The following is a 14,183-nucleotide window of genomic DNA, read 5'->3' on the forward strand; positions in this document are numbered from 1 at the left end:
ATGACACGAGAATATAGCCACTATTTTATAATAGCTATAAATGAGGTATAACCTTTAAAAACTGTGAATCACTATACTATATACCTGTAGCTTACATAATACCATACAGTAACTATGCTGCTGCTGCTGCTGCTAAGTCGCTTCAGTCGTGTCCAACTCTGTGCAATCCCATAGACAGCAGCTCACCAGGCTCTGCCGTCCCTGGGATTTTCCAGGCAAGAGTACTGGAGTGGGTTGCCACTGCCTTCTCCACTACAGCAACTATATGTCAATAAAAAATATTTGGCTAAAATAGGCAAAGTCAAGGTGGATTTATCTTTCCTTGAATAAATTATCATGAAAACTTATAGTTCTCCCTTTACTGTAACCTCAAACTAATACTTAAGCAATAATACCTTTTCATATTTAATAGCTTTAGTTAATCAGGATTTAACTAAACCCTCTGTCTATTTATATGTAGCTAAAAGACCTCTGTCATACTGACTCTGCTTACTTAAAACTGACCTAAATGATTAAAAAAAATCAGTTCTTGAAAGTACAGAGATGTAATGATGACAATGATGAAGGCATTATCTAGCACTTAACCTTGTTCTAGGAACTGATCTATAAGCCAGGTTGATATTAATAGTAAACAGCTAGAATGGCACTGTCACTGAGAAATCAGAATGAATGAGGGCTGTAAAAACCCTCTCGAGTCCATCAGTGCATATCTTCCAGACATCCACCCCGCGGACTTCCCTTGTGGCCCAGTGGCTAAGACGTGGCATCGATGGGTCAGAAATATCCACTGAGCCCAAACACCTTTGATTCTCAGACTGTATACACCACATACAGAATGGGTTGAGGCATACACACACAACTATGTATAAAATAGGTAACCAACAAGAACCTGCTGTAGAGCACAGAAACTCTACTAAATGTTCTGTAATAGCCTATACGGGAAAAGCATCTGAAAAAGAATGAATATATGTACAACTGAATCACTTTGCTGTATACCTGAAACTAACACAACATTGTAAATCAACTATACTCCAATACAAAATAAAAATTAAATTAAAAATTAAAAAAACCAGAACAGGTTGAGGACATGCCAGAGTGAATCACACACCTAGTGTGGAAATAACTCGAAACAGCAGCACGTTCTCGTGACCTCTGCTGACTCCCTCTATGTTCATCAAAGTAGAAAAAAAATCTTCCCCCTGCCTTTTCATTCCTTTTCCCTAGAGTCTGTTGATATTGAATTATTTAAAGGAGTTAACATCAAAATTATTCTGTAAATCTTGTTATAAGTAAAGTAGGTTGCTGAAAGGATCACGGTTTAAAAAGTGTTGTTATCCTTGGTGAAAATCCTGAAACATTTAGCTAAGAGCTATCAATAACATAAATGTGTATTAATGTGTAAATTCAAACCATCTTACATATTTATCTTCCCTGCAAGAAAACCTTGCTTTTGGAATGAACAGAACCAGAGTCCCATGGATATACACACACACACATGCACAAGAAAATAGGGCTGTGTCTATTTGTATGTGTGGTATTTCCTGAAGGTCAAAATCAAGAGTTAAAAGAGAGAAAGAGAGAAAGGAAACACCCAGCCCTGAGCACTCGAAGTGTTGTATGGGTTAACAGCCAAAAGAGAAGGGGTGGAGGAACCTTAGTGAAGCAATGGATTGTGAAACAACCAACGTGCCCATATCAACTGGGTGGAATTAACATTTTTTGTGAGTATGTCATTTCTGAAATCCTTTTGTGTCTTGGGAAGAACACATTGTTGATTTAAAAACATTTGGAATCATTCTTTATCAGATAGATTTTGCTGTTTTTTTTTTTGGAGGGTGCAGAGAGTTGGATAGGAGGGGGATGGGGTGGTTGAGGCAGTACATTCAGGCCGAAATTCTGCCTTAGAGTCCCTGAATGACAGTGGGATTTTCCCTAATGCTCTGTCTTTCCCTAAAGCTCAAACTTCTAAGCCTGTTTTTATCTACAGATAGTTTGTCTTCTCCACATACATACATTTCCAATATAAGCTTTAAATATGCATATTTTTAAAAATCTGCCTGTCAGAGAAAACATGGTGACTATAGGAGGTGTTAATGCAACTTGTGGTGACTGTTTCACAATATATACATATATCATATGATTATGTGGATGCCTTAGTGTTAGATGTCAGTTAGATCCCCAGAGTGCAGGAAAAAGGGTATCCTGATAGCATTCTGATATATATTTATGTTATATATTATATGTTACATAATATAAATACATTTATATATAACTTACATAATATATGTTATGTAAATATATCTCTATATATTGCTTAATAGGACATCTGCTTATATCTATGGCAAAGTTAACCTTGTCTATTTAAACCAGTTTGGACGCAGGTTTCATTGCCACTTGGATGAGCAATTCCAGCCGTGATTTTGGACCTGAGTGATCAATAACCTCAGATATGCACATGACAGCACCCTTATGGCAGAAAGTGAAGAGGAACTAAAGAGCCTCTTGATGAAAGTGAAAGAGGAGCGTGAAAAAGTTGGCTTAAAGCTCAACATTCAGAAAACTAAGATCATGGCATCTGGTCCCATCACTTCATGGGGAATAGATGGGGAAACAATGGAAACAGTGTCAGACTTTATTTCTTTGGGCTCCAAAATCACTGCACATGGTGATTGCAGCCATGAAATTAAAAGACGCTTACTCCTTGGAAGGAAAGTTATGACCAACCTAGATAGCATATTAAAAAGCAGAGACATTACTTTGCCAACAAAGGTCTGTCTAGTCAAGGCTATGGTTTTTCCAGTAGTCATGTATGGATGTGAGAGTTGGACTGTGAAGAAAGCTGAGCGCCAGAGAATCGATGCTTTTGAACTGTGGTGTTGGAGAAGACTCTTGAGAGTCCCTTGGACTGCAGGAAGATCCAACCAGTCCATCCTAAAGGAGATCAGTCCTGGGTGTTCACTGGAAGGACTGATGTTGAAGCTGAAACTCCAATACTTTGGCCACCTCATGTGAAGAGTTGACTCATTGGAAAAGACCCTGATGCTGGGAAGGATTGGGGGCAGGAGGAGAAGGGGACGACAGAGGATGAGATGGCTGGATGGCATCACCAACTCAATGGACATGAGTTTGGGTAAACTCCGGGAGTTGGTGATGGACAGGGAGGCCTGGCGTGCTGCGATTCATGGGGTTGCAAAGAGTCGGACGCGACTGAGCGACTGAACTGAACTGACTCACCTAAAACAGCCCATTCAATATTCCACAAGCCTTTCCATCATTCTTCCGCCTCTGGTGCATTCTCCTCCTATACGCTCTAACTTGGCTATTGGTCATTATCCATCTATTAGTCTAATTCAGAAACCCTGGCATAGTCCCTAGACTCCTCCCATTTTTCCACCCCCATCAGTCAAAAAAATCCTGTCAGTGGTTCCTGCAGAGAGCTTTCCTTTCCTTCATCCTCACTGTTGAGACTCTCATCAGCTCATCAAGCCTCCAGGATTCCTCATCAAGTCCCATCACTATCATTTAGAATTTGAAATGGGAATATGAATGTTTCAATCTCCTGTTCCATGGCTGATCACGATGAAGCGGGGAGAGTTCAAGTCTCGCCACATCTTTTAAAGTCCTTCGTAATTTGCCCCAACCTACTCTTCAGGGTTCAACTCTTACCCATCAGGGCCCTTGACACTGCCTGAACAGGCTTTTAAACATTCTCTTTGTCTTCGTACACACTATTCCCTTTAAGTAGCATCCTCCTCTGTCCACTCATCCTTCATATAAACCTACTGATCATTTGGAATCCAACTTTCATGGATGAAAGCATACCTCGTGGAGAGACTTGCTGTCCATTGCACTTGGCAACCCTATCAGTAAATTCCGATGCCAACAACAACCACCTGGATAAGGTTTTTAAACCTCCCTGGGTTAGTTTCCTCATCTGTAAAATGGAGAGATTAACATGTAATTCATAGGATTGCTGTGACATTCACATTGGTGTGCAGCCATGATCACTATTCATTTCCGGAAGCTCTTCATCTTCCTCAACCGAAATTTCATACCCATTAAATAGTAACTCCCCATCCCTCCCACCCCCAGCCCCAAATCCTAGGATCCATCACCCTACTTTCTGTGTTTATGAATCTGGATACTCTAGACATCTCATGTAAGTGGACTGAAATATTTGTCCTGAAGATTCACCCTGGTTGTAGCACTATTGTGTATCATGTACTATCGTGTGTCATCCACTATTGTGCAAGCGAAGTGGTGTTTGAGTCTATAGCTAGATTGCCAGAATTAAACTATAACTATTAACATAATTCATGAGAAAGAAGGTTGGAATATCTGAGATTCTTTCAGTATCAATTTGCTTTGATATTTTTATTATTTTTAAATTAAAAAAAAAAACTGGCTGTGTTTATTTTTTTGAGGGAAAAAAAATCAGCCCACACATTGTTGCTGTTTAGTCACTCAGTCTGTCCGACTCTTTTGTGACTCCATGGACTGTAGCCTGCCTGGCTCCTCTGTCCATGCGATTTCCCAGGCAAGAATACTGGAGCGGGTCGCCATTTCCTTCCCCAGGGGATCTTCCTAACCCAGGGATCGAACCCATTTGGTCCATGGATTATTTATCATTGAGCCACCAGGGAAGCCCCAGCCCACATATTACAACTACAGATACAAAAGAGGAGATAATTTTTAAAAAATCTGTCGGTGATAGGAATCACACTTGGTATGGAATATGTAGTGCAGAATCCAGGTGATCACAAATGCTGGTGGAGTTCGTGAAGTAGCCAGTGTACGGTACAACTGGAAAATAACAGACAATATTGCATTTTACCCAATTCCTGCTGTGTGGTTTTTTTTCAAAATGCAATGAAAGCCCTCCTCAAGAGGAAGTGGTTCATGGAACAACACAGCCCGTGGTTAAAGGTTCTCGCAATGTGTGGGGGAGGAGGGAGGTAAAACTTCTGCGTAACATAAAACAGGAAGCAGAAACATCTCTAAAATTACATACAGGATCAAATAATACTCAACAAAGAACTATAAGAAATCTCTTGGGTCAACTTAACTGGCTTTGCACAGTATACTTGAGATCAGTGAAAAAAATGTTTTTATTGGAGTATAATTGCTTTAAAATGTTGTGTTAGTTTCTGCTGTACAACATCATGAATTAGCTATATGTATGCATATACCCCCTTCCTCTGGAGTCTCCCTCCCAACCCCCACTTCCCACCCCTCTAGGTTATCACAGAGCACAGAACTGAGTTCTCTATGGTATAGAGCAGCTTCCCACTAGCTATCTATTTTACACATGGTAGTGTGTGTGTCTGTGTGTCTGTGTGTGTGTATATAAATGCTACTCTCACAGTTCGTCCCACCTTTCCCTTCCCCTTCCCTCTCTGTATCCACATGTCACTTCTCTATATCTGCATCTCTATTCTTGCCCTGCAAATAGGTTCACCTGTACCATTTTTCTAGATTCCATAAATTTGCCTTAACATGCAATATTTGGTTTTCTTTCTGACTTACTTTACTCTGTATGACAGACTCTAGGTTCATCCACATCACTACAAATGACCCAATCCCATTCCTTTTTATGTCTGAGTAATATTTCAATGTATATATGTATCACATCTTCTTTGTCCATTCATGGGTGGAAATCAGTGAAAATTTTAAGAACTAGGCAAACAAATAGTTATGAAGTTAACAGAATAATCACTATGGTCATATGAACAATACAGACCAACACAACAATCAATCACAATGGAAATTCACAGGGATGTCGTAACTGTGTATATGTATGATCATGCAAAAGGAACAGACAATAGGATTCTTTGGTAGGCAGTATTGTGATGGCAAAAGTATGATGGAAAAAACATCTGTAAATGGAAGAGTGATCATGAAATGACATAGTTTAATAATTAAAAAAAACACTGAACAAGTATTTGGAAAAGTCTTAGAATTTGTTGACAGCGTAGACACACACACGTACATAACATGAAATGGATTACCATATTTTTTAAAAAGATTATTTTTTTAAATATTTGTATTTATTTATTTGGCTGCACTGGGTCTCAGTGGTGGCATGCAAACTCTTAGTTGTGGCACGTGGGATCTAGTTCCTGACCAGGGATTGAACCCAGGCCCCCTGCATTGGAAGTGTGGTGTCTTAGTCACTGGACCACCAGGGAAGCACCAAAAGTATGATTTTTAAATGGACTTATTTCCAAATCGTTTTGGTTTTGAGTGAATACAGAGTGGAGTGGGCAGAGTAATAATGTACTCTGCTAACTCAAGCTCCAGGGAGGTGAAAAGTGAGACGGCAGAAAGAGACCCAAAAATATTCAACAGCATCAAAAGTTAACCACATGTGACATGGGGGAAGGGCGGCTTATATGAATGCAAATTCTCACTTGCATCTGTCTTACTGACTTTTCTATATCTTTAGAAGACAAGAAGTAGACTAGTGTCACTTGTATATACTTGGGCTGAAAAGAGATCTTGAGATTTTCTTAAGTTCCCTTTTTATTCTATTTTGAGCATTTTACATAAAGTATGGGGAGCTGCTTTTGTATTTAGGATCTACTGTGGCATCAAACAAAAGTGACAACATAATTTAGGGCTTTCTGAAGAGATAAAAATAGAAAAATACATTATTCACTCATTTGTAAATAAGAACAATGGGTACTAATTTCATACACACAACTCCTATGAATAGTTATATGTATTCACTGTTTTCTACTTGTCTCCGTTTTCTCTTGAATTTACCCTGCTATGGCTGAGTGTTTGTGTCCCACTTACCCGCTGCCCTGGTCACCAAATTCATTTGTTGCAACCCTAATCTCCAATGTGATGGTATCTGTAGATGGGGCCTTTGGGAGGAAATTAGGTCATGAGAGTGGAGCCTTCATGTTGGGATTACTGATTCTATAAGAAGAGATTAGAGGGACTTCCCCTGTGGTCCAGTGGCTAAGACTCTTCGCTCCCAGTACAGGGGGCCTGGGTTCAATCCTTGGTCAGGGAACTAGATCTTACATGCCACAGCTAAGACCTGGTGCAGCCAGATAAAGAAATAAAGAGATATGAGACAGCTTGCTTCTCTCTCTCTCTGCCATGTGATGACATAGCTAGAAGATGGCTATCGCAAATCAGGAAGAAGACCTTCACCAGACACCAGATCTGCTCATGCCTTGGTCTCTGACCTTCCAACTTCCAGAACTGTTGAGACATAAATGTCTGTTGCTTAAGCTGCCCAGTCTACGGTATTTTTGTTATAGCATCTCAAACTGACGAAATGAAGAGTGTGAGTTGCTCAGTCGTGTCTGACTCTTTGCAACACCATGGACTGTAGCCCACCAGGCTCCTCTGTCCATGGAATTCTCCAGGCAAGAATACTGGAGTGGGTAGCCATTCCCTTCTGCAGGGGATCTTCCCAGGGATCAAACCTTGGTCTCCTGCACTGCAGGCGTCTTCTTTACCATCTGAGCCACCAAGAACTTTTGTTTCCACCATGTCACCAAACTGTGTCAAGATCACCAACAACCATCACGTTTCTAAGTCCAATAGTTAATTCTCAGCCTCTTAAACAGCATTTAACACCATTCACGGATGACCTTGTTTTGGAAATACTTTCTTCACTTGGCTTCCATGAAAGTTTTCCTTCCTGCTTTTCCTCCTAACAGAGACCAACTGAACCTGAAGCTAGTAAAACTTAAGTTTCAGGGATTCCAGGGACTTCCCTGGTGGTCCAGTGGTTTAGAATCCACCTTGCAATACAGGCGACTCAGATTCAATCCCTGGTCTGGGAACTAGGATCCCACATGCTGCAGAGCAACTAAGCCCACGCGCCACAGCTAGGTCTGTGTGTCACAGTGAAGATCCCACATGCTGCAACTGAGACCTGACACAGCCAAATAAATAAACTTTTTAAGTTTCAGGGATCCTCACTTACAGGCTCTTTCTAAGACTGCACTTCTCTTCTGGCCCCCAAGCCACAGCATGGAACACTGCTTTCTTGCTGGGAGATCACCTTGGTAGTGGTCTCAGGGCTTAGAGTGGGGCTAGTGGGCTGCCAGCATCACATCCACTTCACCTGGACTCCAGCAAGAGCTGGATCTAAGGTAAATCTCACAGACTGTGGATGCCATCTTCTATTCCAAGGAGAATATCGAAAGGAAACACTCACTGTTCTGCTTTGTTACTCGCCTGGAGTCACCTTGACCCAGGCTCCATGGCCACCTTACCTCACCCCCAGGGACAGCTTAGCAGTTGGGAGGGAGCAGGAGCTCTGTGGTCCCAGCTAAACTGGACCAGCTGCTTCTTGAGCCATTGGGAGCCATGGGTACCATGTCATATCTAGCGGAAGCAAGTGACTCAGTTCTCTGAGATCTTGCTCCTGGGCAAGAACCACCACCAGTGGAAGAAACCACAGAGGAAGTTCAGATGAGGCCTGACCATGGAGAGTTATGTAACTGAAGCAAAACTTTTTCTAAATTACCAGTAACACAATTAATGTTGAGCAACCAAGTTGGAGGAAAGACTAAATTAGCTATTCCCACTACAGAAGATTGTATTTCAAATCCATCCTCATATGGAGAGCTGATCAGAGAATATGCAGTCTAAAATGCAGGAAGACATATGTCAGGCAGTTAGTAATAAAACGTACTTTGGGGATATTATGATATTTGTGGCATGTACGTTCTTTTAAAATTGAAATACAGTTGATTTACTATAATATTTCAGGTGTACAGCACAGTGATTCAGCTTATATATATATATATGTATAGTATATATACATATTATATATAATGCACATATATATATGTATTATTTTTCAGATTCTTTTCCATTATAGGTTAAGGTATTTAATATTATTCCCTGTGCTATGCAGTAGGTTCTTGCTGTTTATCTATTTTATATATAGTAGTGTATATCGGTTAATCCCAAATTTCTGATTCATCCTCCCCTTCCCCTTTCCCCTTTAGTAACCATGGTTTCTTTTTTTTTTAATTTTGATATATTTAATTTTTAAAAAATTTTTAATTGGAGTATAAGTGCTTTAAAATGAAATGAATCAGCCATATGTATACATATATATATCCCCTCCTACTCCACTCCAGCCCCATCCCACCCATCTAGGTCACCACAGAGCACAGAGCTGAGCTTCCGATGCTTTACGGCAGGCTCCCACTAGCTATCCATTTTACCCATCATGATCAGTTACTCAGTCGTGTCCGACTCTGCAACCCCATGGACTCTAACCCGCCAGGCTTCTCTGTCCATGGAACTCCCCAGGCAGGAATACTGGAGTGGGTTGCCATTTCCTCCTTCAGATGATCTTGCCAACCCAGGGATTGAACCTGGGTCTCCTGTATCTCCTGCTTGGTAGGATTCTTTACCGCTGAGCCACCTGGGAAGCCCCTGTTTTACACATGGCAGTGTATAAATGTCAATCCTAATCTCCCAATTCCTCCCACCCTCCCCTTTCTGCCCTGTGACCACATGTCCATTTCCTACATCTGTGTCTATATTCCTGCCCCGCAAATAGGTTCATCTGTACCATTTTTCTAGATTCCACTATAGGTTTGTTTCCTATGTCTGTCAGTCTATTTCTGTTTTGTAAGTCTGTGAGTTTATTTCTGTTTTGTAAGTAAGTTCCTTTGTATCATTTTTTTAGATTTGTGGTAAGTACTTTAAAAAATTAGCCATTTGTTGTGATTCCTTTCTCACTCTAAATATTTACTTTCTATTTTAAATTTTATTCATCATTTTGTACTCTTTTTTTTTTTTTTTAAGGGGATGTCCTCAAAATGTGTAAGATTCAGGAGGAACCTCACTGGCTTCTCCTTTCAGCCTCTCCCATCAGTCCCTCCTCATTTCCCAGATCTCCTGGTCTTCTCTCTGGCCTCTACCTACACTCATTCTGGGCTGATCTCATGCCGTCTTGTGGCTTTAAACACTGCATACAAGCTGCCTCTACCTACACTCATTCTGGGCTGATCTCATGCCGTCTTGTGGCTTTAAACACTGCATACAAGCTGCCAAATCCCAGCGTGCATCTCCAGCCCAAACTTCTCTCTTATTTCACATATTCAACTACTACTTAGCCCCGCCCCATCCCTTGAGTCTCCGATTTTATCTTCTTTACTTCTGCTCCCCGGAGCCCCCCAGCTGCTGAGGACCCTGCCAGGGTGCATCTCCACATGTTTTTCTCTTTGTCTGGAACAGCTGTTTCCTGCTGACCTAAATGGTTTGCTCCCCACAGCCTTTAGGTGGTTGCTTAAATGTTCCCTCAGTGTTCCCCGACCTCTTTCAAAATCAACTTTTTACCACAAGCCTACTTCTCCCTGTTTGCATTCTCTTTCCACTTATCAACTAGAATGTAAGCTCCGTGAGGGCAGGGATTTGACTGTTTTTGTTTCTTTATGGGTTCCCAGGAAGCTGAGCAATGCAGATACACGATAGACACTGAGTGAATACTTGTCACATGAATGAATGAATACAAAATATAAAATGCAATACATTAAGTTTCAAGAGGGCAAGGATTACTTATGTGTTCCTAGTGCCAAACATAGTGCCTGTCTTGGTCACAGAAGACCTGCAAAAGTCTTCTATGAATGGATGAATGGCTTCAAGGGGAAGCAGTGGAGGAGAAATGATGAGAGAGGGAAACAGATAAAAAAAGGGAAATGGGGACTTACCTGATGGTCCAATTGTTAAGACTCTGTGCTTCCACTGCAGGGAGTGAAGGTTTGATCCCTGGTTGGGGAACTAACCTCCCAAATGCCACATAGTGTGGCCAAAAATATTTTTAAAAAAGAAAAGAGAAGGGAAATATTTCTACAGCCACCATAGTGGGTGGTAAGAAGGAACAGTAGGGAATTCCCTGGGGGTCCAGTGGTTAGGACTCTGAACTTTCATTGCCAATGGACCAGGTCTGGGGAACTAAGATCCCATAAGCCTTGAGGTACAGTCAAGAAAAGAAAGAGGAAAAAAAGAGAAGGAAAGGAAAGGAAAGAAAAAAAGATGATGCTCTGCTAAGTCAAGCTCCAGGTAGGTGAGAGGTGAGATGCGTGAATAAGACCCCAAAACGTTCAACAGAACTCAGAAATAGTGACACAAGAGTATTCTTTAATGCTTTCAAAGGGAAGACCTTTCAAAGGGAAGACCTTTCAAAGGGAATTATTTGGTTAAAGTGGACACACTTTTAACCAAATAATCAAAAACTTAGGATCATCACTGATAGGATAACCTGACATCACTGCCTCTGTGGTTATGCCCCCAGAACGTGGCATCACCTCTACACTAACGCACCAGAGTGTTTCGCTGGAGTCTAGTCTGGAGGGGTCAATCCAACAAATCTCCACTGAGGGACTTTCTGCAGAACAAACAAAATGACTTGTCTAGACTCTTCAGGAAAAAAAAAAAGATGTTATTGGGATAATTTGGAAAATATGAATATTTAAATTAATTAAATTTCCTGGGTGTGATAACTGTGGTTTGTGTTTGAGACAGTCTTTGTTCTTAAGAGATAACTGGTGAAAAACATAAAGCACACACCATAAAATGTAAACAATGAGTGAATCTCGGTGATGGGAATATGGCTGTCTGTTGCACTATTCTTACTTTTTTGTTGTGGTTGAAGTATTGAAACTTTTCAAGAGAAAAAGTTGGGGCGGTGGGGGGGGGAGAACCAAAATCTTTTAAGTCCACTGAATCTGAATTTAAAAAAGCAAAGCAGGGACTTCCCTGGTGGTACAGAGGAGAAGAATCCGCCTGCCAAGGCAGGGGACACAGGTTCGATCCCTCTTCTGGGTAGGTTCCACATGCCTTGGAGCAACTAAAGCCCATGTGCCACAACTACTGAGCCCAAGTACTGCAACTATTGAAGCCTGGGTGCCTAGAGCCTGTGCTCCACAAGGGAAACCACTGCAATGAGAAGCTCATGCACTGCGATAAAGAGAAGCCCCAGCTCACTGCAACTAGAGAAAGCCTGTGCGCAGCAACAAAGACCCAGAGCAATAAAAAAATAAACAAAATAAATAAATAAAATGGTACTCCTTTAAAAAAAAAAAAAAGCCAAGCCAAAAAAAAAGAAAGAAAGAAAGAGGAGCAGGGAGAGAATGAAATGTGAGATGCAGGCAAAGACAAAACAAAAGAAAAAAAAAATCTATCCTAAGCAGAGCTGATATGTTATCTCATCTAATTCTCATATAACCCTGTGGGGGTGGATAACACTACTTATTCCCATCTTCATAGATGAGGAGCTTGTGGTTAGGAGTCTGAGTGACAGGCCCGAGATCACACAGGACAGGACTCAAACTCAAGTCCTGTCTCTTCCATCATACTGCTTGCTCTTGCCTTATGAAGAAAATAATCCACATAGTCAAAAAGTCACAGCAGGGGAGTCTTTGTGAAAGAAAAACGTAGGTGCAAAGTACACTTGGACACTCACAGCACATCTGCCTAGAGATGACACATAGTCACAGGCAACAAGAAAATTTAAGAGGAGAAAAAGGCACACATAGTATAGGAAGCCAAACTGAAACAGGATTTCACGCAGTAACATCTCAGCTCAAAGGGAGGTTCTTTCACATCAGAGCTTCTAAAGACTCCAGAATGGGGTTTTGTCTTCATAGACGTGACCGTGGGTGCTATGTCATAGCATCTCCCCACTCTAGAACAGCTATGCTAACCTAGGGTCCCTACTTGGCCATGGTCCTGACATCCACCCCTTAGGATAGGTGGAAAGGGAGGGGCCACCTGGGTCTTAACGAACAGATGGATACAGAAATTATCTGGTAATCACAAGATTTTGATGCATGATTTTAAAACAGTAATCTTCCCTTCTTCCAACTCCTAGTTGAAAGCGGAAAAGGATGAAGGCAAAGAGGTCAAAACACTTTGGCTTCAATTTCTCATTTTTGCTTTGGCCCTTTGGCTTCAGTTCCTCATTTTTGCTTTGGCAGTGAAGACCAATGTGTTCTAGTGCAAGGAGGATTTCCCTGAGGGATTGCTGAAATTCTTAAATATCCAAGCATGAGAAGATTACTGTCAGATGGCTTTTTAATTTGCAGGAGGGCAGAGGGGATATTTCCTAAGGACTCCTAAGAATGAAGAGTCATGACCTTGGCCATCACTGGAGTAAAAAGGACCAGACATGTCCATTGAGATGTGTGGAACAGTCCCCAGCAGAGCACATGTTCCAGGCTTTGCTTAGAAAGCAGGAAACAGCTCCTCGGGGCTGAATCTGCCACAACAACACTCTAAGACTGTTGGCCAGCTTTGTGAGTTGTTTCTTATGGCAAAATAGACCCACAGGTTACTGCACACCATAAAAAAATCACTGAAACCAAAAGAAAAACTAAAGGCAACTTATTTCCTCAATTCGAAAACATATTTTGACATTCAAATACTTCTGAAGCCATGATTCATACTGCCGAATACGAAATCTGGCTCCCACCAGTAGGAATCAGCTATGACACAGTATTCCTTAACCACACATGTGTCAACTGAGTGGAACAGAAAAGGTGTCCTTTTATCTTATCGTCATTTTCTTTGTTACAGGCATTGGTAGTAGAAGACACAGTTCATTTAAAAAGTTACCAGGGATTTCCCTGGTGGCCCAGTGCATAAGAATCCACACTTCCATTCTGAGTTTATTTTTGTGTACGGTGTCAGTAAGTGTTCTACTTTCATACTTTTACATGTAGCTGTCTGGTTTTCCCAGCATGACTTATTGAAGAGGCTGCCTTTTCTCCATTGTATATTCTCATCTCCTTTGTCAAAGATAAGGTGCCCATATGTGTGTGGGTTTAGCTCTGGGCTTTCTATCTTGTTCCACTAGTCTTTATTTCTGTTTTTGTGCCAGTACCATACTGTCTTGATGACTACAGCAATTTGAGTCTGTTCTAGTGAGGTGGATGAAGCTAGAACCTGTTATACAGAGTGAAGTTAAGTCAGAAAGAGAAAAATAAACATCGTATATTAATGCATATATATGGAATCTAGAAAAATAGTATCAATGAACCTATTTGGAGGAAAGGAATGCAGATGCAGATACAGAGAACAGACTTGTGGACACAGTGGGGGAAGGAAAAAGTACGACAGAAAAAGTAGCATCGACATGTATACACTACTATGTGTAAAACAGACAGCTGGTGAGAAGTTGCTATATAACATAGGGA

The 14,183-nt window shown here is 41.1% G+C and overlaps 1 protein-coding gene across 2 annotated transcripts in view; it reads right to left on the reverse strand.

Moving 5' to 3' along the window:
* APBB1IP (amyloid beta precursor protein binding family B member 1 interacting protein) overlaps positions 1-14,183 on the reverse strand; it is a 78,202-nt gene that overhangs the window by 39,840 nt on the left and 24,179 nt on the right. The gene's annotated exons all lie outside the window — the stretch shown is intronic.

The sequence above is a fragment of the Giraffa tippelskirchi genome, chromosome 13, assembly GCF_054371585.1.
Source record: "Giraffa tippelskirchi isolate mGirTip1 chromosome 13, T2T-mGirTip1v1.2.pri, whole genome shotgun sequence".
NCBI lineage: Eukaryota > Metazoa > Chordata > Mammalia > Artiodactyla > Giraffidae > Giraffa > Giraffa tippelskirchi.